The sequence below is a fragment of the Trichosurus vulpecula genome, chromosome 2 (assembly GCF_011100635.1).
Source record: "Trichosurus vulpecula isolate mTriVul1 chromosome 2, mTriVul1.pri, whole genome shotgun sequence".
Taxonomy (NCBI): Eukaryota; Metazoa; Chordata; class Mammalia; order Diprotodontia; family Phalangeridae; genus Trichosurus; species Trichosurus vulpecula.
This window is the reverse complement of record NC_050574.1, coordinates 420,087,171-420,113,180: the sequence shown is the minus strand read 5'-3', so window position 1 is coordinate 420,113,180 and position 26,010 is coordinate 420,087,171. Positions and strand designations below refer to the sequence as shown.

Genomic DNA, 26,010 nt, shown 5'->3' with positions numbered 1-26,010 from the left:
GTCATCATGGGACCTTGATAAACTTGTGATAAAGAGGGCTTAAAAGGAATTAGATGACTGATATTAGTCACTTACCTCTGAAGGATGTAATCTTGCCTGCCTATTTACTTACTTTAATGATTTTAAAATAATGCCTCTTTCTTAAGGAACTGGGAGAGTTCAGAGAGATTTTGTTTTCTTCATTGCATTCCCTCCTTTGATTCTGACTGCTACCACACTAAGTCCCTCATTACCACCTGATTCTTTCCACATCTTCTCTCCCCTTCTATTCCATCCATCACATCTCTGCCAAAATAATCATTCTCAGCAATACAACTAGTCATTCCACTGCTCTGCTCATCCTTGATGGCTTCCTTTTACTCACTGAGTGAAGTTCAAAACCTCCTGCTAGGTGACACAGTGATTAGTGGACTGGGCCAGGAGTCAAAATAGACCTGTGTTAAATTTTAGCCTTAGACATTTAATAGATATGTGACTTTGGGTAAGTCACTTGATCTCTGCTTGTCTCAGTTTCCACAAGTATAAAGTGGGGTTAACAACACACTATCTACCTCCTAGGGTTGTCGTGAGAATCAAATGAAACAATATTATTAAAGCACTTGGCACATAGCAGACATTTAGTAAATACCTGTTTCCTTCCCTTCCTTCCTTCCTTCTTTCCTTCCTTTGTTCTTTTGCCTGACATGGAATCTGGCACTTCATAATCTGGGCTGACTAGCTTATCTAGCTTTATCCCACATTATTCCCCATGACATACTAAAATTTCATCCTATCTGGATTGCTCAGTCTCTCATGTTGTGGGTCTCCCACTTTACTTACATTGTTCCCTTTGTCCGGAATCCCCTTCCTCCCTTTCTTGGCCTCTCATTTCTAGTCATCTCCTTTAAATTCCAACTTAAAATTCACCTCATCCAAGCATTCTGGGGAACAATTTGGAACTGTGACCAAAAGGTTATCAAACTGTGAATACCACTACTAGATTTGTATCCCAAAGAGATCAAAGAAAGGGAAAAGGACCTATATGTATAAAATATTTATAGCACCTCTTTTTGTGGTGGCAAAAATTTAGAAATGGAGAGGATGCCCATCAATTGGTAAATGACTGAAGAAGTTCTAGCATATGATTATGATGGAATACTATTGTGCTATAAGAAATGATGAACAGGATGATTTCAGAAAAACCTGGGAAGACGTACGTGAACTGATGCCAAGTGAAGTGAGCAGAACATTGTAATCAGAAATAGCAACATAGTAAGGATGATCAACTCTGAAAGACTTAGTGACTCTGATGAGGACATTGATCCAAAACATTTCCAGAGGACCCATGATGAAAAAGGCAGTCCACTTCTAGAGAGAGAACTGATGAACTCTGAGTGCAGATTGAAGCATGCTTCTAAAAATTTTGTTTCTAGCTTTTTATTATTTTTAAAACATGACTAATATGGAAATATGTTTTGGATGCTTTTACATGAAAAGTTGACATCATGTTGCTTGCCTTCTTAATAGGTAGGAAAGGGGCTGGAGAGAGGGTGGGAATTTGTAACTCTAATATTTTTTTTAAAAATGAAGGTTAAAAATGAGTGAATGAATAAATGAACACCTCCTCTAGGAAAGCTTCCCAGGTTCTCTCTGTACTATTCCTCCTTTTTTAAAATTCCATATTTTATTATTTAATATTTTTTAGTTTTCAGCATTGACTTCCACAAGATTTTGAGTTACAAATTTTCTCCCCATTCCTCCCCTTTTGATTACCTCCTCCCTCATCTGCCTTCCCTTCTATCATCCTCACTTTTTTATCCCCTTCCCCCTACTTTCCTGTGGGGTAAGATACCCAATTGAGTGTGTATGTTATTCCCTCCTCAAGTCAAATACAATAAGAGCAAGGTTCATTCATTAACCCTCCCCTGCTCCCTCTTCCCTTCCAATGGAACCGCTTTTTCTTGCCACTTTTATGTGAGATAATTTACCCCATTCTATCTCTCCCTTTCTCCCTCTCTCGATATATTCTTCTCCCACCCCTTAATTTAATTTAATTTTTTATATATGTAGACAGAGGCCACAGGGTGAGTTGAATATGAAGGGATGACATCTAAAAAATTAAATTAAATGATATTCCAAGCCCTTCAATCCCTTAATGTAGAAGCTGCTAGATGTTCTCTTATTCTGATTGTGTTTCCACAATACTCAAATTGTTTCTTTTTGGTTGCTTGCAGTATTTTCTCCATGACCTGGAAACTCTGGAATTTGGTGACAATATTCCTAGGAGTTTTCTTTTTGGGATATTTTTGAGGAGGCGATCTGTGGATTCTTTCAATTTCTATTTTACCCTTTGGTTCTAGAATATCAGGGCAGTTCTCCTTGATTATTTCTTGAAAGAAGATATCTAAGCTCTTTTTTTGATCATGGCTTTCAGGTAGTCCAATAATTTTTAAATGATCTCTCCTGGATCTTTTTTCCAGGTCAGTGGTTTTTCCAATGAGATATTTCACATTGTCTTCCATTTTTTCACTCCTTTGTTTCTGTTTTATAATATCTTGATTTCTCATAAAGTCACTATCTTCCTTTTCTTCAGTGGTCTTTTGGACCTCCTTTTCCATTTGGCTAATTTTGCCTTTCAAGGCATTCTTCTCCTCATTGGCTTTTTGGAGCTCTTTTGCTATTTGAGTTAGTCTATTTTTTAAGGTGTTATTTTCTTCAGTATTTTTTTTTTGGTCTCCCTTAGCAAGTCATTGACTTGTTTTTCATGGTTTTCTCGCATAACTTTCTCTTATTTTGCTTTCCAATTTTTCCTCTACTTCATTTACTTGATTTTCCTAATCCTTTTTGAGCTCTTCCGTGGACTGAGACCAATTCATATTTTTTTGGAGGCTTTTGATGTTGGCTCTTTGAGTTTGTTGACTTCTTCTGGCTGTATGTTTTGATCTTCTTTGTAACCAAAAAAATTCTGGAGTCTGAGTCTGAGTCTGAGCTTGCATCCTTTTTTGCTGCCTGGCCAGGTTCCCAGCCAAGTATTTGACCTTTGAGCTTTTTGTCAGGGTATGACTGCTTGTAGAGTAGAGAGTGCTTTGTCCCAAGCTTTAGGGGCTGTGCTGCTATTTTCAGAGCTACTCCTACACAGCCAGCTCTGCCACACCAGCACTCCTCCTCCCCCAAGAACCACCAACCAGGACAGTAACCCAGATTCAAGCAGGGCAAAGCAGGCTCTGCACTCCCACTCTGATTTGCTGCTTAATTCCTCCCACCAGGTGGGCCTGGGGCCAGAAGCAACCATAGCTGGAGCTCTGGAAGCAGCCGCTGCACTGCACCACCTCCGCTGCCCCCAGGGCTGGGGCCGACTGTGTATTCCTCTCACTCTGTTCCAGCAGTTTTTTCCAGTTACCTGCTCTGTTGTCTTTGGCGTTTGTGGGTTGAGAGGTCTGGTAACTCCCACAGCTCAATGATTCAGGGCCCTACGGCCTGTTCCACCTGGCTCCTGGTCTGGTTGGTTCTGGCACCCCACACTGGGCTGCACTGTGTTCCCAGCACCATGTGATAGACCCTTCCCAGTGACCATCCAGGCTGTTCTGGGCTGGAGCCCTGCTTCTCTCTGCTATTTCGTGGGTTCTGCAGTTCTAGAATTTGTTCAGAGACATTTTTTACAGGTGTTTGGAGGGACCTGGGGGAGAGCTTATGAAAGTCCCTGCTCTCCAGCTGCCATCTTCTCTACTACTCCTCATAATTACCTTTCTGCCAGACCTTATGTAGCTCTCTAGTTTGGCACTGTCTTATGTACCTTTTATTGGAGATGGCTATATGGTGCACTGGGTGGAGCACTGGACTAGGAATCAGGAAAACTTGAATTCAAATCTCACCTCAGACACATAGCAACACTCAGCAAAACACTTAACCTCCCCTGGCCTCAGTTTCCTCAACCACAAAATGAAGATAATAATAGCACTTACCTCACAAAATTGTTATGGGAATTAAATATTTGTAAAGCATTTTACATAATATTTTTGTTGTTGTATCATTTCAGTTGTGTCTGACTCTTTGTGACCTTATTTGGCTTTTTCTTGGCAAAGATACTGGAATGATTTGCCATTTCCTTCTCTAGCTCATTTTACAGATAAGGAAACTGAGGCAAACAGGGTTAAGTGACTTGCCCAGTATCACACTGCTAGTAAGTATCTGAGGCTGGATTTGAACTCAGGATGAGGAATCTTCCTGACTTCAGACCAAGCACTTTACCAGTATACTATACCACCAAGCTGCCCTGTCCCATCTAGGTGCTCATAATATAGCATTGCATAAATGCTAGCTATTCTTATATAATATTTGTATACTACTCCATTGGTGTTTTACCCACTTACTACACGGTTCTTATCTAAACTTTGTCTCTATTTGGCACTTAGCACAATGCCCTACATACAGCAGGTACTTAATAAATTTTGTTTTATTTGTTTTTGTTGCAACATTTCTATAAATTTCCAATGAAACAGGTCTATGCTTTTGTTAAGTGCATTTTTATAAGGAAGAAAAAAATTGGTCAAGTTAGATTCACTTTCCAAGTAACAATGAATTAGGGTCACATTTCTATCAAACTACCTTTAGTGGCAGGTCTCCAAAGTGTAGAGGTTTTTGTATGGTGTCTGCAAAAATTTTAGTTTCCTTTAACACAGCTATTTATAAGGTTGATTTGTGAACCATGGCTGCAGACAGTTGTGAAGTCTTAAAGGGGAAGACTAATTGTTTTGATTGGATCTGTGTTTTCAGAGCACTAATTCTACTCTTCATTACCATGTGTACACATTTGCATACACAGGCTAGCAAAAACACTTCAAAAACTGTCAGTTAACAACACATAACGAATAATGATTAGGTTGTGTAAACAAATACAGCTGGGCAAATCCTATTTGTTGTATCCCAAGTGACTTCAATCACCTTGCCAGTCTTTGTGCTAAACTGAGAAGTTGGCTGAATTTAAGGAGAAAACTTGGGCTTTAAAACTTTGTCCAACTCAAGTCAAAGAGGGTTTTGTTGTTCGACATGGGGATGAGTGAAATGGGTATTTTTTGTTCTGCTCTTTCTGTTTTTCATTCACTCGTCTCAATCACTAGGAAGACAGGAGGATAGATTTAGAGTTGGGAATGACCTTAGAGGCCACTCACTGTGTCTGTCCCTTTCACCTTATAGATGAGAACATGGAGGCCAAGAGAAATTAAGTGATTTATCCAAAGTCATGAAGGTAAGAAAATGGCAGAACTAGGATTCAAACTCAGATCCTTTGACTGTAAACCACCACTTTTTCTTGAGGATTAATTACTTTGGTCACCATTTCTCTTTTCTCAGGGGGCTCTGATTAATGAATACTTAAGCCAAAGGGCAATTATTTGCTTGATGGTATGGATAAGGATGTGGGTAGTTAGGTGGTGCAGTGGATAGAACGCTGAACCTGGAGACAAGAAGATTCATCTTCATGAGTTCAAATCTGGCCTCAGACACTTAGTTGTATGACCCTGGGCAAGGCACTTAACCCTGTGTGCCTCAGTTTCCTCATCTGTGAAATGGGTTATAGAAGAAAATGGGAAACCACTCTAGTATCTCTGCCAAGAAAACTCTGAATGGGGTCACAAAGAGTCTGACATGACTGAAATGACTGAACAAAAATAGCAATAAAAATGTTGATTGGAATGCATATCTTGAGATGGATTATGTTCTGTCTCAGCTCCTCCCTCATGTCTAAGTGTACATGTACAAGGTGTTTCCTACTGCCACCCCCGCAGGCTGGCTGTGCACGTATCCAAATTTTATGCAAGGTTTAAGCATGAGGTCACTTACACTCACTCTGCATAAGTGGCTGACTTTGCACAACCCCTCTTTGGGGCTAACCATACTCAGTGTGGCACAATTGGATCTATATCACTCCCCTGTCCTCAACTGCATCATTCTAATCTCTGCTGCTTTTAAGTTGGGAGATGGCTTGGGAATCGATTCTTTGCACCCAGAAAGACACTGTAAACACACACAATACCCAGTTCCTTGGAGGATATGCTAGAGAAAACCCACAGATACCTCAGCTATGAGAGACTTGGGAGCCAAGAGGTTAGCTTTCCCATTGTACCGGAATTTGTTCCAGGTTTTCTTAACTGAGTCCATATGGTATGAATGTCATTGAAGTTGTTGGACTCAGTGGTTGGACCCTAGACAGCTGAACCTGGTCACGGGGGATGAAAGCTGGATCAGATATGTAACCTCTCTGTCTAGTTCTCTTTCATAGTTCCTGAATAGTAGTAGGTGACCTACTGAACAGAATTCCAAAAGGTAACAATGTGTAATCTACCATTTCTAAGTTGGAGCAATATAAAGGGAAGTACCTGAGGCCATTTTAACTATATTTCCTGACATAGTTTTCCCAAAGTGTCTTAACTTCCTTATTTAGCTGTTCAATTCCTCCTGGTGGCTATGAGCAAAGGGATGCATAGGCTCTGGGTTATCCCAAAATACTTCCAAAGTTTAGTTATTTCTATGGTACAGGGTAGCCCTTAGTTGCAGTCAATAGCACATGGAAGACCAAACTGTGGTATTATGGCCTTGATCAGATATCCCACTACTATGCTTGCTTGGTTTGGGTCACTGGAAAGGCCTCTACAGATTGGTTCAATTAGTCTGTATACATCAAAATATATCTGTAGCCTTTAGACTTTGCAACTAGATAAAGTTAATCTACAAGTATTCAAATTGTAGAGTTGCCCATTTTGTCCCTCTTTTGTCACAGTGTTCTTCCATGAAGAGTTGGATTGTTGATAAAAAAAAAACAAACAAAAAACCAGGCAGCTAGAGACCACAGGATGGGTCTCTGTGTAAACACCAGGAACAAACCATAGCAAGTGAACTTGTGGTACAAAGCTCGGTTCTCATATGTCCCTGGGCATAAAGTTGTCAGCACAGGAGTAACAATTGTCTTTTTGTAATTGTATTTGTATAGTTTCTGGGTTTATCTTGGTAGGTAGACTCCCCAATATTTTATAATGTCTGCAGTAACTTTAGATAGAATTTCTCTTTCTATCTCTTGCTATTGGGTTTTGTTAGTAATATATAGAAATGCCTGTGGTTTATGTGAGTTTATTTTATATCCTGCAACTTTGCTAAAGTTGTTTATCGTTTCAAGTAGTTGTTTTATTTTACTTCATTCTCTAGCATTCTCTAAGTATATCATCATATCATCTGCAAAGAATGATAGCTTTATTTCTTCTTTGCCTATTCTAATTCCTTCCATTTTTTCTTCTCTTATTGCTAAGGCTAATATTTCTAGTACAATACTGAATAATAGTGGTGATCATGGACATCCTTGTGATCATGGCTAATATTTCTAGTACAATACTGAATAATAGTGGTGATCATGGACACCCCCGATCTTTTTGGAAATGCTTCTACCTTGTCTCAATTACATGTAATGCTTGCTGTTGATTTTAGATAGATGACACTTAGCATTTTAAGGAAGACTCCTTTTATTCCTATGCTCTCTAGTGTTTTTAATAGGAATGGTTGTTGTATTTTGAAAAATATGGAATGCTTCACAAATTTGCATGTCATCCTTATGCAGGGGCCATGCTAATCTTCTCCATATCATTCCAATTTTAGTATGTGTGCTGCTGAAGTAAGCACCACAATTATCTTTTTGTTGCAATGGGGCATTTATTGGTACAACCCAGAGACCCATAAGCTATCTCAAAAAACAGCTTCATGTTCATTTTTTTCCTTTCTCAAAAGATTTTTCTGCTTTTATTGATATAATCATACGATTTTTGTTGTTTATGTTGTTGATATGGTCAGTTTGGCTGATAGTTTTCCTAATATTGAACCAGACCTGCATTCCTGGTGTAAATCCCACTTAGTCATATAAGTTTTGTGACAGATTGTTTTTCTCCCATTGCTAGTATTTTATTTCAAATTTTTGCTTCAATATTCATTAAGGCAATTGGTCTGCAATTTTCTTTCTCTGTGTTTTCTCTCCCCAGTTTAGATATCAAAATCATACTTGTATCATAAAAGGAATTTGGTAGAACTCCCTCTTTACCAATTTTTTTCAAATAGTTTTACAGTATTGAGTTTAATTGCTTCTTACATGTTTGATAGAATTTACTCCCAAATTCATCTGGTTCTGGGGATTTTTTCTTAGGGAGTTCATTTATGGTATGTTCAATTTTTTGCCCTCTAAGATAGGGTTATTTAAGTATTCTATTAATCTGGCATTTTGCTTAGATTGTTAGATTTACTGGCAAATAATAGGGGAAAAATAGCTCCTAATATTTACTTCAATTTCTTCTTTATTGGTGTTATATTCATTCTTTTCATTTTTGATACTAATAATTTGGATTCTTTCTTTCTTTTTTTTTAAATCAGAGTAACCAATGGTTTGTCTATTTTATTGTTTTTTTTTTTTTCATAAAACCAGCTCCTATGTTTATTCATTGGTTCTATATTCTACTTTCAACTTTATTAATTTCTCCTTTGAATTTCAGGATTTGCATCCTGAATCCTGCTGCTCTCCGTTTCTCGGTTTCTTTAGCTTCTCACTTCTAGTCCTCTATTTCTCAGTTTCTGCAGCTTGTGCTCCTCCGTTTCTCAGCTTCATCAGCTTCTGTCCTTTCCAAGCTCTGTTCTCTCTTTTTATACAGTCCTTAGATGTCATCTGATTTGATTGACTAGAGCTCATGCACGTATCATTGGCTCTGGTCTTAGCAACTCCCCTTAGGGCCCTGAGGGCTTCCTGCCTCTCTCAAACAAGCTAACTAGTTTGCAAACTGGCCGGGGGGCTCCACACTTAATTAGTTAAAGAGTGTGGGCCTCTCTCTAGTCAGACCTCCCTTTGTAGGCCCCACCAGAAGCCCTACCAGAAGCCTATTCAATGGGTACGGAAAAATCTTTTCATTTACTGATTGGCTTTACATGGTCACATAGCTAGTCAATGGCTGGGATTAGAACTCAGATATCTTGACAACATCTTGCCCTCAAACAATTGCTGTTTCTGTTACTTCCCTGTCATCTCATTAAATTACCTGCTACAGAAAGAATGAAATTTTAATTGATATTCAATTATCCTCCTTGACCCACCCACCAAAATATACAACACCTTATTTAAAGAAGGATGCTATTGACCTACTTTATTAGGCATGTGTTTCTTAGTAGTAGTGATGGTTTTATATGCTGTCACTTACTCATCTGTTTTTGTTGTTCAGATCAATATCTCTTACTCAGGAATATAGTTAACCAGATTTGTGAATGTAGACTTTGACTATGATAGAGAGTATTTCCCCTCTCTGTCAAGCTAATTGTCCCCTATACAGATCAAGTCCATAATCCAGGACTCAGTTTAAGGTGTTTGGAAAGGAAGTACCAGAATCAACCCTGATTGTAAATAGTTCTCTTTTAATAATGCAAAATAATTTATTTATTAGATAGCATAGCTAGGATCACAAATTTAGGGATTCAAGGGTCCTTTAATATTGTTTAGGTCAACCCCTACACTTCAAAGATAAGGAAACGGTGAGTCCCAGAAGTAGAAGTAGCTAGGTGGTGGTTATAGATTCCAAAACCTGGAGGCAGGAAGACTTGATTTAAAATTCAATTTCAGACACTTAGTTATGTGACACTGTGCAAGTCATTTAACTTCTTTTTGCCTCATTTTTGTCTCTATGAAATTGGGATAATAATAGCACTTACCTCCCAGGAATGTTGTGAATATTAAATGAAATAATGTTTGCAAGCCACTAAGCACAGTTCCCAGAATATAGTAGGTATGATATAAATGTTATCGTTATTTGTTATTATTATCATTATTAAATGGCTTACCCAACAAATACAAGGCAGGTAGGTGGAACAGTGGATAGATTGCTGGGCCTGGAGTCAGGAAGACTCCTCTCCTTGAATTCAAATCTGGCCTCAGATACTATGTCACCTCAGATAGCTATGTCACCCTGCGCAAGTCACTTAACCCTGTTTGCCTCAGTTTCCTCATCTATAAAATGAGCTGGAGAAAGAAATGACAATCTACTCCAGTATCTTTGCTGAAAAAACTACTAATGGTATCACAAAGAATTAGAAACTAGCGAAAAACACCTCAACAGCAACAACCCAATAAATGGCAGCATAAGAATTCAAACCCAGGTTTCCTTGTTGTTCATTTCTTTCATTTGTATCCAACTCCTCATGACCTGATTTGGAATTGTCTTGGCAAGGATACTGGAGTGGTTTGCTGTTTCCTTTTCCAGTTCATTTTATACATGATGAAACTGAGGCAAAAAACATTAGGTGACTTGCCCAGGATCACACAGTTAGTAAGAATCTGAAGCCAGATTTGAACTCAAGAAGATAAATCTTCCTGACTTCAGGCCCAGCATTCTATCCACTGTACCACCTAGCTGCCCATCCATCCTAGGTCCCATGCTCTTTCCAATATATGCTTGACAGAGAAAAGTGGCATACAGGTTGGTGATTGACATGCTGATGACTTGATGCTATAAACTGAGATTTCCATCATTTCAGATCCCAGTTTATCCTTGATTTCAAGATACTCCTAGTTCCATCCAATTATCTCAATAGGGGTCATAATTTTAAAAAAAAGGAAATCCAAATATATGTAAAAATAATTAAATATGATTTTCAAGAAATATCACATACAAACTCTTTGGCTTTGTCTGGGGAAGATGAGAAATAAAACTTCAATTAAGTTCAATTGAGTACCTACTATGCACCAAACTCTTAAGAGAAAAAAGTAATCTCTGCCTTCAGCCATCTCACATTCTATAGTAAGAATCCTACTTGTGAAGATAGGGGAAGTAAAATTAGAAAAATTGCCCTTAGCAGTGAAAGAGGGTTCCCCCAACACCCTTTGGTTTTGTTGGATGTGAAATGACATTTGTTGTATGTGAAGGCCAGATTAGAATGTTTACATTTGATTTTGACATTGTTCATGCTCTTCGTGTGATTTTACCTGGCTCTTCTATGTTGAATTTTATCATTTGAGGGGGTACTATGCTATAAACAAAGCAAAGCAGAGCAAAGAACACATGTAGGAGACAGCAACTGTGAAAAGATCAAGACCCATGCTACTTTACCATAGCAGGATCAGAGGACTTGAAGTCTTCCTACTGTGCAGGCCTTTTACTTCCTAGAGTAACAAATTTGATAATTAAATTGAAACTTGGAATCATTAGTCAAGAAAATGAGATTAGGCCTCGGAAAGTTATGCGGGAACCAATTATAGCACGGTCTGTGGGATAAAATTTAATAAAGATTCAATTGTGAAAAGCCAGATAAAACCCAGAATTTTGCCTGCAGAGACACCTGAGAACCAGGACTTGGCTGTTTGCTCATCTATGTGGGTAGAAGGAGGAAATATAAAATCACACTAACAAGTTTTATCCATACAAATAATGTGAGCTTTCCATATTTCTCAAGTAGCGTCTGGTTGCAGAATGTTCACCAGATGAAATAAGAAGATGGAGGAAACCTTGGATAAGCTTTTAATTAAGAAAGAAATTGTGAAAATTACATTTTTCTTTTTCTCAGCAATCTCCTCATTTCTCTGTCATAATTTTAGATATTACACATTCCAACTCAAGGGTCTCATTATTCTCAGGCTACGTTCAAGTGTGTGGTTTCTGTGATTCTGTGTTATGGCTCAAACCATAAGTTCAATATATAGAACTGCCACTAAGGAGGAAAATGAAGGTACTGGGTTGCTTTTAGGTACAAAAACAATATAAAGTGCTAACAAAATCTGAGTACAAAATTTGGCTTCTGATATATTCATCCATTTGTTCATTCACTCATATCCTGACAACTTGATATGGTGGTTATTTCAATAGCATCTTTGTCCATTTCCCTGATTTAAATTTCTCCCGCCCTTCTCTAATTTTTCCATCATATAGCTGCCAAAGTAATTTTTGTTAAGTGCAGGTGTGACCTTGTTATTCCGCTATTCCATAATAGACAGTGGATACCTGTTGCCTTTAGGCTTAAAAATAAACATCTCTGCCTTAAAAATATTGTAATTGTGACAATCATCACCAAACATGAATATCTCTATATACAAAAAATGACAGAAAAAAGAGTGAATTTTCATTATGCCTAATTAGGATTTAAAAAAATACACTAAATTCATCATATTAGTTTCAAAGGTATTCCACATAAACTTTTTTTTTAACTGAAACTCCTTTTGTTCTCTTCTGTACCTTTTAAAAAATATTTCATTGATGCTCTCCTTCTTTCCTTCTTTTCTCCCTTCTCTCTTTCTAACCTTACATCCCTCCCTTCTTCCTCACTTTGTTTCTTTCTCTCTTCCTTCCTTCCTACCTTCCTTTTTCTTTTTCTTTCACCTTCCCCATCTTCCTCCTTTTTTCCTTTCCTCCCTCCATCTCTCCTCTTCCTTCTTTCCTTCCTTCCTTTCTATCTCTCTTATCTTTCTTCCTCTGTAATCCCTTTCTCTTTTTTCTTCCCTCATTCCCCACCACCAACAACAAAAAGAAGCACAAACTTAGAATTGTTAACTAAAACAAAGTCACACATTGAAAATGCCCCCAAATGTGTGCCTTGTTCTACACTTACAGTCTAGTATCTGTCTGTTAAGAGATGGGAAATATGCCTCATTATCAATCCTCTGGAGTTATGGTTGGTTATTTGCATTGATTATACCTCTAAAATGTTTCAAAGTTGTTTTTCTTTTCAGTGATGGATTCATGGTATAAATTGTTTTCCTAGGTTTGCTCACTTCCCTCTGTGTCAGGTCATACAATTTCAGACTTTGCTGAATCTATCCCTTTAGTAATTTCTTATTTTATTATATTGACATATAAAAATTTGTCTAGCCACTCTCCAATTCATGTTCACACCCTTAATTGGTAGTTCTTTGATATGACAAAAAGTGTTGCTTTAGGGATTTTTTTCATCTTCTTTGATCTCTTAGGGAACATAAATAACAACGGTATCTCTAGTTCAGAGGCTAAGCAGTTTAATGAATATAGTTCCAAATTCTTCTCCTTAACAGCTGGGCTGATTCCCAACTCCACCAACACTGCATTAATATGTCTGTCTTCCCCCATCCACTCCAATAATTGTTACCTTCTTTTTTGGTCATATTTGTGCATCTAATAGGTGTGAAGGAGAACCTCAGAGTTGTTTTGATTTGCATTTCAACTATTAGTGTTGTGGAGCATTTCCTCCCCCTCTCCCTACGGTTTGTTCATAGCATACTTTCTAGAACAGCTTGTTCATATTCTTAAACCATTTCTCCATTAGGGAATGGCTCCCATTCTCATCAGACCTTTACTATAGACATTTGCTATAAAGATCTTTCCCTAGTCGAGGAAGGAAGGGAGGAAAAAAGCGTTTAATAAGCAGGCACTGTGTGTTAGATATTGTGTTAAGAACTTTGCAAATATCATATCATTTGATCCTCAACAGCACTCTGGGAAGTAGGGGTGGGGTAGGGATAGATTCTATTATTATACTCATTTTACAGTTAAAGAAACTGAGGCAGGCAGTTTAAATGACTTCCTCAGGGCCACATAGCTAGCAAATGTTTGAGGCTAGATTAAAATTAGGGTCTTAGTGACTTTACTTCAATTAACATTTTTCTTCTAATTCTATTGATTTTGTTTGCCCAAAGGCTTTTTTTACTTTTATCTACTCAAAACTCTACATTATGTTTTAAGTGATGGGTGGCACAGCAAGTAGAGTACTGGTCCTGGGGTCAGGAGGACCTGAGTTCAAATCCAGCCTCAGACACTTGACACACTTACTAGCTGTGTGATCTTGGGCAAGTCACTTAATGCCAATTGCCCTGCCTTTCCCCCCTCCAAAAAAAAAAACATTACATGTTTTAAGTGATTTTCAGTCTCTTGCTTGATGAATAAACATTTATTAAGCCCCTACTAGGTGCTAAGCACTAGGGATACAACCAGAAACAAAAGACAATCCCTGTCTTCAAGGAACTTACAATCTAATGGGGAAGAGAATATGCAAATGGCATTTACAAATCAAGATATATACAGGATAAACAGAAGATAATTAACAATGAGAAGACACTAGAATTAAGAGGAGTTGGGGAAGATTTCCAGTAGAAAAAGGGATTTTAGTTGGGACTAAAAGGAAACCAGGGAAAGCAATAGCCAGGGATGAAGAAGAAGAGCATTCCAGGCATGGGGAACAGCCCCAGATAATACCTAGAGCTGAGAGATGGAGTTACTTGTTCATGGAACATCCAGGAAGCCAGTGTCACTGGATTGAAAAATATGTGTCAGGGAGTAAGGTGTAAGAAGAATGAAAATATGGAGGTGGGGGAGGATAGGTTAGGAAAAGCTTTGAATGTGAAACAGAGCACTTTGTATATGATTCTGGAGGCAAGAGGGAGCTATTAAACTTGCATAGGTTCCCAAAGTGGCCAATACTGCTCCCTGGGGAGGGTTCTGGAATGATGGGGGGGGGAGTTGAGGGGGGTGGTAATAGTAACCTCAGGTGCAATTGGAGGAGTGGCATTGAATAAAAATAAGGGGGCAGTGGAAGCATAAGGAAAGAAGAGAAGAGAAGAAAATTTCAAAAAACTGTTCCTACATGTTTCATTTGTTGTGTAACAGAGTTAAAGTCATAGTGATTACATTATTTTCCAAATAAACACAAAATGCAAGTTATAATTGATCAGTGTTTAAGTCTGCCAACATGTCTTAACAAGCAAGTGTTGGCAGGTGAATGTGTCACACATTGTCAGGAAAGTCCAGCATGCATTGGCAGGAATGTGCATGTAATGACTTGTTTACAATACAATACAATACCATACAGCTACATGACAAAATATTGTGTCATCAAAATTTCAATGTAGGAAAAATCCCACAAATTTACAATAAATTATTAAACTTAAGATATGTCATTTTAAAAAATTATATATTTTTTGAAATAACACAAATTTCAAAAAAAAAAGTTCAAAGGTTAAAGAAAGCAGATTTCCAGGGGGACATTGAGTAATTTTTTTTTTGTTGTTTGAAAAGGGTCTAGTAGGCTGAATAAGTTTGGGAACCTCTGCACTAGAATTTTTTTTTAAATTTCTTTATTTATTTTTAGTTTACCACACACGGTTCTACATAGTTTTGAGTTCCAGATTTTCTCCCCTCCCTCCCCCCTCCCTCCCCAAGACGGCATGGAATCTCATATAACTGTCATGTATAACTTCGCATTGAATTAATTTATGCACTAGTCAAATTGTGGAGAAGAATTTTGACCAATGGAATGAATCATGAGAAAGAAGAATCAGAACCAAAAAAAAAAAAAGAAAAACAACCCAAAAACAAAAACAAAAGAGAAGCAAAAAAGGTGAGCATGTAGTGCGCCTCGATCCGTATTCAAACTTCACAGTTCTTTCTCTGGATAAAGATAGCATTCTCCATCTTGAGTCCCCTGGAGTTGTCCTTGCCCCTTAGGTTGCTGAGAAGAGCGCAGTATGTCAGGGTTGGTCCTCACGGGATCCATATATCTGTCTGCACTAGAATTTTAACTAGGGACAGCTAGGTGACTCTTACTGGCTCTGTGACTGTCCTGTGCAAGTCACTTAATCCTGTTTGTCTCTGTTTCTTCATTGTGAAATGAACTGGAGAAGGAAATCACAAACCATTGCAGTATCTTTGCGAAGAAAATCCCAAATGGGGTCATGAAGTTGTCAGACATGACTGAACAAAAACAACGGAGTTTAACTTTAACCTTGTTTCATAAATAACTCTGACTTTACTAATACTTCTGATAGGCATTTCCTGTCACAATGTTTGTGTGGGGTGTAGACCCTCACCAATTATAAAAAGAAATTAAATGTTAATAAAGAACCATCTCAAGGTGGGAACAGAAATAAAATTTTATTCAGTTCTCACCAGAAATGGGCATCCTCTGCCAGAATGGTGCTAGCAAGAGGAGGGAAAACACAAGGAACAAAGCACCAATAAATATACCCCTAATATAAGAAAATCCCACCTGCCTCTGTCCCTCCTCACCATTGCCTGGGAGGCAGGCTTACAATCTGAACCGAAAAGCTAGACAAGGAACCAGGAAACCAAGCACAGACAATCTAACCCCCATGCTCCCTGGTTAATGATTATTGCTGAGGTGGTGTCTATAAATCTAAAGAAAGAGAATAAGATAAGGGGAGGGGGAGACACTCTCTTTCTTCTTACAGTAAAGGAAAAACAGGTCACAGTGACCCTATTCTTATTTGGCAAATCTTTAGACCAGAAGAAAGAACAGGAACTTCAGGGAAGAAAAACATTCCTAAGAGCTGAGTAATCAGATTCTCATAGACTCAGACTTATCCCATTCCCTTTTTCTCTGAATATTGATTCTCAAAGATTTTAGATATAGATATGTGTATATATATTCTTCCCTGTGAAGTCTTCACACTTTATTCTCTCACTATCTCACTCACTATTCTATTTGGTGTATAATACAGTTTCTTTCTATCTTAGTTATATTTCCATTTGGAACTTTTTGTGGTATGTGGTATGATATATTGGTTTTAACCTCATTGATGCCAGATTACTTTTTCAGTTTTCCCAGCAATTTTTGTCAAAGAATGAGTTCTTAATCCAGTAATTTGGATCTTTGGGTTTATCAAATGTCATCCTACTATGTTCATTTGTTTCTGAATCTTCTCTCTATAATCTCCAGGATCAAATATAAAATCCTTTGTTTAGTGTTCAAAGCTTTTCATAACCTACCCCTCCTCCTACCTTCCCAGTCTTCTTGATGGGGTGCTTGGGTACTTGTGCTTGGACCCCAATTTTAAAATCTCATTTCTCCCTAGCTTCAAAACACTATCCCTGACAATATTCTCACCAGCCCAAGGACACTATGCCTAGCAAAAACTCATAAGTGGGCCTCAAACTAACTTTCCCCACAATTACTCATAAGCGGGTCCCCAGTATAGTTTGTTACTTTCCCCATCGCAAGAGCAAGCTGACCTCTGAAGAAATTCTCTTGCAAAAACAAGACTATCTTGTAACCATAGAATTATCATATATTGATTTCCAAAGTGATCATATTCAATCCAGAGGTCAAGCTATACAAGCCAACTCTCAAAGCTACAGACATAACAGACCAAAAGTACACCCCTCAGAATTCCCTTCCCCTGGTTTCCAGTAGTGAATGACACTAGTGACCAAAGTTTTAAGTTAGCATAATTGGCATATCTGCCAGATAATTCACTACTTTTCCTATATAAGCTTTAGCACCATGCTTATTAAGTTGCAACTTCCTTAGGGAATGCAAGTTCCCTAAAGAACTCTGCCTGCTATATTGACATTACAATAAATCTTTGCTGCTACAATAAGTCTTTGCCTCCTTGACTTGAAGAATGGTGGAGTCTGTGAATTCATTCCAGATGACCACCTCCTATACTCTGGTCCTTGAGGGCTTCCTGAAATCCACCTCAAACCTAATCATTTCTTTGGCACCCAATGTGGGGCCAATATTTCAGTAATTGAGGGGTCCCCCCACTTCAAATCTCATCATTCTCACACATTTTACTTCGCGTCACATGCCTTTTGATCTAAAGACATTAGCCTCCTTGCTGTTCCACTCCCAAGATACTCCATCCTGGCTCTGGGCATTTTCTCTGGTTGTCCCCCATACCTAGAATGCGTTTCTACCTCATCTTTACTTACTGGCTTCACTGGCTTCCTTTAAGTCACAACTAAAATCCCATCTTCTATAGGAAGCCTTTCTTAATTCCTTTTAATTCTAGTGCCTTTCTCTCTAGTTTGCTTCCTATTTATCCTGTAAATAGCTTTTTTGTATGTATTTGTTTGCTTGTTGTCTCTCCTATAAGATTATAGCTGTCTTTTCATGCTTTTTGTATCCACAGTACTTACCATAGTACCTAGTAACTTGCTAATAAATGTTTATTAACTGACTTTTAAGAGTTTTTTTCTATATAGGAGAAGGGTACCTTAATGGTCCCCCACTAATATAATTTCATTTTTCATTTCTTTCTATAATTTGATTAACTTTTTTATTTAAGTATTCAGGTGCTGTGCTGTATTTATAATATATTGATATTAGTCCATTGTCTATGGTAACTTTAAATATGATGTAGTTTCCTTGTTTATATCTTTTAACCAGGTATACTTTTACTGATCTCTTGTGTGAAATCTTGATTGTTATTCCTGTTTTTTTTGTCCATTTACTTAAAGTAAAATAAACTCTGCTTTAGCCCCTCATTTTATTACTGTGTGAATCTTCATGTTTCAAATATATTTCTTATAAACCACACATTCTTAGATTCTATTTTCTGATCCACTCTGCTAGTCTTTTCCCATTTTATGGGTGAGTTCATCTCATTAACACAGTAATGATTATGATTGTTAATTTTATATTTACCTCTATCATATCCTCATATATTTTCCTGTACTTGTCCTTAGCCCTTCTCCTTAGAAAGAAGGTGGAGGAGATAAAGAAAATTAATCTAATTAGGTCTAGTAATCTGTAGTTGAAGCCATTTGCTTCTACTACTCCACTGCCCCTTCTCTCTTCCTTTCACTGATCGTGATAAGTGATTCTTATATTCTCTTCTATTTTAATTTCCCCTTCATGATCCATCCTATAAAAATGAAAATTTTTGTTGGGACTATTCACACCCTGACTGTACTCTCCCCCTTTTTTGTTTTTTCTCCCATTTCCTGATCTCTACCTGTTTCCTTATTGATATTAATATATTAATACATGAGATTATATGTTTGTGTTTACATTTGTCTGTGTATTCAGCCTTCCAGCTACTTTTTCTCCCTGAAGCTGTTTGAGTGCTAATTATGGAGCTATTCTCCTTGTATTATCTTGCAGAAGCTCTACACTCATAATATTTCATCATAGTGTTTAGTGCCTTCTGTTTACTCATATTTCTAACCTAAGTTACTGACTTTGTACTTTCTTCCATGGCTGGGTTCTGCCAGTATTTCCCTTCCCTGCCTTGTGCTCTTTTGACCTCCAGTCTTAGAATAGTCAGGTCCTGATTGATCCTGACCTCAATTTCCTGGGCTCTGGCTACTGGTTTCTGCTTCTAGTATATTGGCATTCAGAGTGCAAGCAAGCTTCAGTCTGTCCCACCAAAGCTATGTGATCAGCTATGTAAAATGAAGGTACTGCTGTAGTGTCCATGGTTAGGGCATTGCTCTGAAATTCATCTCCCCTGTGATATTCATATTCAACTTACTATTGTCCGTTTCCATCTGCCATGTGGCTTCCCTGTTCAATAAAATTATGGAGGCTTCTGGGTCCTGGGGGTTTTTCATTTGAGGACAATATTGTAGTTTTCTGGCCCTTATCTAGGCACTGCTGTTGTCCTCCATCCTTCTTGGGGTATCCCTAGTCATACCTCCAGGTCACTCTTATGTTAAAGCAGTGTTGAAGATCAATCTGTTAAAGGTACTTGTATAGGCATCGAGGTCTCCAGGGCATGCCCAAGCCTTCTGGGTTATCCCCCATCGGAAAGATTCTGCAGACTTCCAACACCCTTTCATACATCTAAAGTAAGATGGATGTGTGTGTATGTGGGAGAGTGTGTATGTGTATGTTCATGTCAGTAATGTATGTCCACATGGGTCTGTCTATATGTGGCTCACAGGGAGGCCAGAATAGATATTTCTAGAGTCTCCTCCCCCAATCCTTCTTCAAGAGATACTTTGATTTCTGCCAGGAATGGAATCAAGAGGTTGAGGTCAGAGGCTGGACATTCTGCTTTCCTCAGATGGAGGGTGTACCAGGCTAGAACTATATTTATTTGCTCTCTTAAATATCATTGCTCTAGGAAAAATAATTTTTAGGTTCAAGCTACACTCCTGACTGCTATACTTTAACAAGAAAGGAATACCCCCAAGTTAAATATCTAAGGCCTGACTCCCTTCCCACTAAATGTCAGTTCCACAATGAACACACAAAGAAATTGATACCAAAGAAACTCATTTAATCAGTTTGATTACAAAACAGAAATCAGAAATACATAGAAGAATATATACGATACTGACATCATAGGATGAATGAACTTGTCCATTGGGAGCAACATAACACAACTCAAGAGAGTGTCTCAGATCACACCCAAAAGGAACTGTTCTGAAATCTCTAGTGTTGGAAGCTGGGGGATTAGGTAGAGGTTGTTGGGTTCTCTTGTATGTCAGCTTGTCCCCAGAGACTTTCTCTCCCTTCAGCAACCTGAAAAGAGTCTAGCATCCTGTGTCTTTACTTTCAAAGATGGAAACCAGAGAAGCCCAGGATCTCTCTTCTCTCCTGCTTTTACCAACTCCACTCTCATGGAGGCAGGGAGCATTAAGCAATTAATCTCCACCAATGAGGATAGTGGGTTCAGCTATGTGGTGCTGTGGGTAGAGCACTGGGCCTGGAGTCAGGAAGACCTGAGTTCAAACCTGACCTCAGATACTAGCTGTGTGACCCTGGGCAAGTCACTTAATGCTCTTTGCCTCAGTTTCCTCATCTGTAAAATGAGCTTGAGAAAGAAATGGTAAACCATTCAGTGTCTTTGCCAAGAAAACTCCAAATGGGGTCATGAAGAGTTGGACAGGACCGAACAACAACAAAGCAACAAATGGGGATAGTCCCACACAATTGGGTTACATTAGGAAGGACACTACTTTGGTATTCTAGCTCACCTGGAGCCAGTTCTTTTAGATAGTTACTGTGGTCTTCTTCCCTGTTCCCCTCAGAAAGCCCACATTTACCATTGTAAAGCCCACATTGGCTCATCCCCGCTGATGCCACCCATTCAGGTCCTGTCAGGATGTCAGGATGTCAGAATCCTGCTGCAGTTTTCCTTTCCCTTTCGGTCGTATGTCATTGGAGCACTACTGTGGTCATTTATCCTATCTGGGGCACCTATGATTGGAGCATTGTTGTAGACTTCAATATCCTCTGGGTCTTCTGCTTTAGAGAAACACTACAGGCTTCCAGTTTATTTCCCTGAGCTCATCCTAGCTTCCCTTGGTGACACCTCATTCCTAGTTGCTATGGCTTTGTGTAAGCTGTCTTTGTGTCAGTCCTGTATAAAATGAAGGAGTCTGCTGATATCTCTTTGGATTTCTTGATCATTAATCAATCTGGCCCCCTTTTCAGATCATTGCTGGAGCGTATTATGGGAGAACCAGGCTTCTTGACAGCCTTTCACTTTGCTGTTTTAACTAGAGTCTTGCTTGGCTTTTAAAACTCTTTACAACTTGGTCCCAAGTTGCCTTTCTGGTTTTACTATATGTTATTCTCCTTTATCTTCTCTATAATCTAATTAAATGGACCTTATTACTATTCCCCATACTTTCGCTCTGGTCATTCCTGACCATCTCCCTCTACATGCTAGAATCTGTTGTTTCCTTTAAGTATCACCATCTGCATGATGCATCTCTTGATTTACACCCCCTCCCCCCAGTATCTAGTACCTCTCCCACAATTACCTTGTATTTTAAAAATATATGTTCTGTATAGCCATATATGTCTATATTGCTTCCCCAATAGCATTTCATTTTGCCCTTTTCCTAGGGCCTAACAGTTTTTGGAATATTGGAAGAGCTTAATAAAAGTTTACTGTTTGATACATTGATCTATTAAATGATAGGAATCTAATGATACATAGAGTATAAAAGAGCTTTGTGACTATGAAGTGCTGTATAGATACAGCTATTAACAAAAATGCCACATTTCTTCAAAAAGAAACCGATGACAGGACATATCCTAATATTAGTTGTGAATTTTCATTGAACTTAGACCTTGGCTACAATTTAATAAAATGATATGTTAATGTGAATTAATATTTTGTGTTTTGAGACTATTAATATTTACTGTTAATAAGCACAACAAATTATATATTGAAAAAATGAGTCAAAAATCATTCCTTCTGGGTAGGGTCAGAGTCTTCACAGATTCTAGACCATTTTGCATTTGTCTTTTAGAGTGGTTCCTTAGTAGTCTCATTTGTAAAGTTGTGCGTTGCCTGCCCTCACTTCAAATTTGTGTCTCAAAGTTAACCCAGATTTGAGGCACACTTTGGGGCAATATCTATCCAAAGCTACAGCTTTCTATGCGTCACCAACATTTACCTTTCACCAGACCAAAACAGAAGACACTTTAGTTAAAAACAAAGACATTTAATTAAATAGCTCTTCAAGGCAAATAATAAGGAAAATCTTCACAAGTATAGGAAATATGTCAGCTTAGCTCATGGTCCCAGGACTATGTCCTAGCTTGAACCTCTCCCTGATCCCAAGCCACTGTTGATGTTATTAACTGCTACTCTCCTTTTTTATTTCTCTTTGGCTGGTGGTTCTTTAGTGAAACGCACCTGCCATGCAGGGCCTTCCTCACAAGGAAGTAGATACAACTGTTTTTTTTTTTTTACATCTAACCCTAGGCTCAGGCTATTCTCCTCTTTGTAAATTAGATCCACTAAGTCACCAAAAAAGCCTTAGACTGTCTTTTTTTAAAAACTATCTTATTTCCTCCCAAATGCAATTCCTTCAAGTCTAATACCCATTTGGGTTAGAGTGAGAAAAATTCCTTTTAACAGCCAGAATTCTCCTGTCTACTAGCCATGGATCCATGCAAATTACCCTGGAGCATCACTTAGCAAGACTGAAGGAGTGGGGTGGAGTGAGTGACCTTTATGCCTGCTTTCCTGCTGGCATGAAAATTATTGCTTTCCTCCACAAGTGTTTTCATAAACTAATCTTATTTCATTATATGCTTTAGCAAGTCATAGTAATGTAGATGAATTTTTTCCCCCTATCAAACAGGGAAATGTAAATAGTTTACAGGAATTTCATTCCCTAATTAATGTTTTTGTTTGTAAAATGAGTCAGAGGGTAAATTTTAAAGGCTATGAGAGTCTGATTTCAAATTCTGTGCTTCAGGGACACACATATATTCAGATTGACTTAGCTTACTTGGGTGTTACAATTCCTCCTTGGCTTCCTATTTACTCAGTAGGACCAACTCAAGCCATTATTCCAGTTATTTCTCACTGACTAGAGCCAAATTTAGGCCAAGGTTCTACATCTTCCCATGAGAAAATAGAAGAGATACCCTTTCCTGAGTATAATACTCTTGGTCCAGACCTCAGGAAAGGGACCCAAACTGATGCCCTACTTTTAAAAAAGGAACAACATTCCTGAAAATTCCCTGAGGTGGACATAAGCTTCTTGTTAAAAAATAATTTGCAAGGTAGCCTTGCTGCAATTGTTCTAGGAATGCAGCTAAGAAAAGGAATCAACACAGTCTTCATTGGCTCACCAGCAGTAGTATGTTGCTACTCTTGACTATTTTAGACTAGGTAGATTGCTTTCAATGGAAGGACAAGTCACCTAGTAGAAGAATGCCCTGTCTGCATTGCTGAAACTGTTCCCTGTGTAATGAGACTGCATGGTTACATTCTCTCTCTTCTAGTATTCTTTGCTAACAGCTTTTTGCTATGCGCACTTTACTCTGCAAGGTGAGTATGACTTTTGCTTCCAGCATACATTCCTGGTTTTTTTTTTATTTGGTTAGTTGGGTTTTGCTATGGTAATCTACTATAATATTTCCATAGTGAATGTGGATTACTTATTCTTCCTGTATGTCTTCTTTCCTTTCCATGTGTGTCTTTGAAGAGAGTATTTTCTTCTGTGTCAACTGAACACATCTCTGTGGGTAGCAGTTGTCCTCTGAATTATCACTTCACACTTGTCAAATTGGTGAAGATTGTAAAAGAGAGAAAAAAAAGTCAGAATTGGAGGGACTGTGGGAAGATACACACTAATTCTCTGCTGGAAGAACTGTGAACGGTGCATTCCTTTTTTGGAAAACAGTTTAGAATAATGTAAGTAAAGTTGCTTATATCATTCCTTTTGATCCCATAAACCCATTTTAGGAAGGAAGAAAGAAAATAAGGAAGGAAGGAAAGAAGGAAGGGAAGGAAGGAGGGAGGAAGGAAATGAGCACTTATTAAATGCTTATTATGTGCTAGGCATTTAAAAATTATCTCATATCCTCACAGCAACTGGGGAGGTAGGTAATATTATTATCCCCATTTTATCATTGAGGAAACTGAGGCAGAGAAAGCCTGAGTCATTTGCTTAGAATCACACAGTTAGTAAATGTCAGAGGACAAATTTGAACTCAGGTTTTCCTGATTCTAGGTCCACTGCTCTAACCATTGTCCCACTTAGGTGCCTCACTACCATCAACCATAACTGGGCTAATACTCTATTGAAGTCAGGAAGAGACAAAAAAGTCCCATACGTGCCAAGACATTAATAAGAGAAATTTTTATTATAGCAAAAATGTGGAAACAGGTTATATATTCAACAAATAAGGGAATAGCAGAACAATTTGTGATATGTGAATATAATAAAATATTGTATTGCTGTAATAAATGATGAGTATGAGAAATTCAGAAACACATAGAAAAATTTGCATGAACTGATACAAAGGGTAGAAAGCTATCCAAAATGTCTATAGTAAGGTAAATGAAGAAGAAAAAAAGGCAACAGAAGGAAAAAAAACCCTGAAAAATAAGAAAAGAAATCAAAAAGAAAAGAAAAGAAAGAGGGTGATTGAGATATCTGTTTAAAAACTAAAGAGAACAGAAGGTAGACCAGAAAGAAGCACAGCCAATCAGGATAGCTTTGAAAGCTACAAGTTAAACTTAATAAATACTAGAAAAGCAAAGTTGTACATAATGGAGATCTACAGTTTCATATATAATCCTTCCCCCCTTCTATTGTATGTGGAAATGCCCATTTTATTCATTGTTTTTTAAGTAGAATTAAAAAAAAAGATCTACCTGGAATTCATCATAATCAGTGAAAATGCATAGAAAACCCTAAAAATAGGGTTGAAGGTGAGAGGTAGCAGCATTTTTATCTAGCCAGTCAACAAGCATTTATCAAATAGGCTAATTGTCACTTTAAATCAGATCTGAAAACTATGATTTTGCACTTTTTTAAAAAAAATTTCATTTTAGTTTTTATCACATTGCTTTCCTCTTATGCCCCACAGGCATCTTGATCTTTACAGCATATCTATAGCCTTCCTTTCTTTTTCTTGAGTATGTTTCTCCCTTCAGGATACTAAAGGCTTATGTTTTCTGACACACAACAATTCCACTTTCTTCCTTTCCTCTGTTCTCTTCCTCTCTGTGATATAGTACCCTCTGGCTCTAAGGGATGCTCTGTAGTAAACTACTCTTCAGGCTCTGCTCATGGGGAAATAGACTTTAGAAATCCACAGTCAATGGATGTGGATATCAGCACACACCTTAAAAGTCAAGAGAAACAATTTCTGTAGGCTAAATTCCCTGATATCCTAACCCTGTCATTAGACTTGTTAAAAAGAAGACAAGATAGGTAGTCTAAGCTTATTTTAATAAGCTTGACAGATTTTTTAAAAAAATCATACTCTAAAGTTAAGAGTTTATATTTATACACAGTGCTGTGTTTTTGGAAATGTTCTCTGTGCTTGAAAGATGGGTTAGCCTTGTACCTGAAGAAGGGAACCAGTAAGATGAGTTACCTTTGCCAAGATATTAGGAGACACCCTGTTTCCCAGAGCTAAGGCCCAGCAAGCTGAGCTTGGCATAACAACAATCCTTTGCTCTCACCTTCTGGTACTGATGGTCCCTGGGCTCTGGCAAACACCAACACACCCAGATATGCACTAGACAACCTTGCCTCATTGTTGCTGTTGGGCTATTGCTACCCTTCACTGTTTAACTCTTTGTCTAGCCACAAGTATATAAATCAAGGTTCAGCCACACTAAACCAGATTCCCCCACTAGGGGCAGGGCCTTGGCATATGTGTCTAATCTGCCTCCTTGCTTGCAAGCTGTTTCCCTCACTTTGAAGTTAAACTTCTGTTTGACTCCTGAATCTCCTGTCTCTAGCCTTCTCTGTTCAGCTCAGGACATCCACAGGTGGGATGAGTGGGGAACCTGGCACACTTGAAGACCTAGAGGATTCAGTCAAAGGG

At 38.2% G+C, this 26,010-nt stretch overlaps 1 non-coding gene across 1 annotated transcript; it reads right to left on the bottom strand.

Moving 5' to 3' along the window:
* Nucleotides 1–7,537: 7,537 nt before the first annotated feature.
* Nucleotides 7,538–7,644, bottom strand: LOC118840632. Its single transcript, XR_005009801.1, has one exon. It is a non-coding gene; the product is annotated as a U6 spliceosomal RNA (small nuclear RNA).
* Between the last annotated feature and the right edge of the window lie 18,366 nt (nt 7,645–26,010).